Source organism: Anopheles marshallii, chromosome X, assembly GCF_943734725.1.
Source record: "Anopheles marshallii chromosome X, idAnoMarsDA_429_01, whole genome shotgun sequence".
Lineage (NCBI taxonomy): Eukaryota > Metazoa > Arthropoda > Insecta > Diptera > Culicidae > Anopheles > Anopheles marshallii.
Genome location: NC_071325.1, coordinates 1,617,944 through 1,619,777, shown reverse-complemented (window position 1 = coordinate 1,619,777; position 1,834 = coordinate 1,617,944).

The following is a 1,834-nucleotide window of genomic DNA, read 5'->3' as shown; positions in this document are numbered from 1 at the left end:
GTTATCGTTTCCATCCCGGTACACACTAAAAGCTTGAAAAGAAGTTGTATAAGTAAAGAAGGACGCCGAATGTATAAAAGAAACAATTTTCCAGTAACCAGCTTTAATAGCAACATAGGTTTGTTATGAAAACTGTTTGCTGCAAACACGTCAAACATATTTCAACTGTCAGCCGACGCCACTTGTAAACAGTTTGAATACTTTGCACATTTATTTCAATGCTTTTTTTCTGCGTCCGTAGATGCAGGAACTTGGGAATTGATTGTTGACTATCCTGTGTGTTAAGGCAATCAACTGCTCAACCTGTTTCTGTACCCTGACACGAGAAACGCCATTTTGTTTCCAACTGCTTGTATGAGAAAAATTTCCGCGTCAGCATTGTGCCGCGATTATCATACGATTGTTTCGCTTCCGTTTGTGGATTATTCACGCTAATCAGCTTTCGCAAAAGGTTGTTCAAGATTTCTAACCAACGGAACTTATTGCCATGAATATTAAACCATGGGCAAGGCAAACAAAACTTTCTTCTTTCTCACACCTACTTCATGAACAAAGAGTCGCCTGTCAAATTAACTGCAATTACGAGTGTTGGGGAAAACATGTTAGCAATCGATAATATTTAATATTAACTTATTTACCACATATTCGTAAATCGTTTGAAAACGTGTTGTATGGTAATATTAATAAGATTTACGATAATTATAAATTTTCAAAAAAAATAATTAAATTCCTACAGTTGAGCAATACTTTATACAACATTGTAAGAAGCTAATAATTTTCATACTAGCAAAATCATAAACCATTTAAAATTGTTTAATATTGAAGAATGAATGATTCGTGAGATTTTATGACGCTTTTTTTTCTTTCCCTTTACGCTTCTATAGATATAGATGTACATCACATCTATAAACAGCTTATTGTCATCCAGACGTCTTTCGCGTTTGACATCGAAATTAATGACGTCAGACGAATGAAAATAATTTAAAACGCTTGCTGCAAAGTCGTTGCAAAGCATTTTAATTGTAATTATTCTCTGCCCTTTACATGTTTTGGGTTGTTTTTGCGTAATTGGTAGGTATATTAAGCACAATTGCAGCTTTATGATACGCTTATTGAGCACTCATATACCCAATGCATTGCGTATATCACTAACGTTATTGTGATTTGGTATTGTAGAACTTTTTATATTTAATTTAAGGTTGTTTTTTTATTACAAATTAAGACACAAACAAATAACGGGAAGTCGTTTTTATTTCACAAATATTGTTTAGCGCATGGTAAAGGACATATTAAAAAACCAAATAACCGACTTAATTACAACATAATTTTATTAATTTTGTGCAAAAAACGCAACATAAAAAAATGCGTTTTAGTGCTATTTTCAATATTTTTTGGCATTTTTGAAATGTGACAAATCTTGAGAATAGAAAACAATCGTAGTAAAAGTTATATATTTTAATTTTACCAAATCGTTTGAAATGATAAACCAACCGTCTGAAATGTAGCATAATTAACCGTCCGCTGGTAGAAACTGCTCTAGAGCAGTCTGACGTTTACCATTGTAGATGTGACGCACAGTATTTGTACGACCGAAAACACTGCAACAAAGCTATAAACATTTCAGGGGAAAAAGCTTCAAGCTAAATAAACTGCAGCCAAATTCCAATCATGTAAGTGTGCAAAAAATTTTATCAAAAAAATATTTTTATCTCGCACTCCCTGGGCTTTCTGGGATCATTCCGTGGGAGGGTGGTAAAAAATTAAGAGAAAATTTGTCTCATATTTTGTGATCATTCGCGCACTGAAAAATGGCAGCACCGCAGGGAGCAAGCGG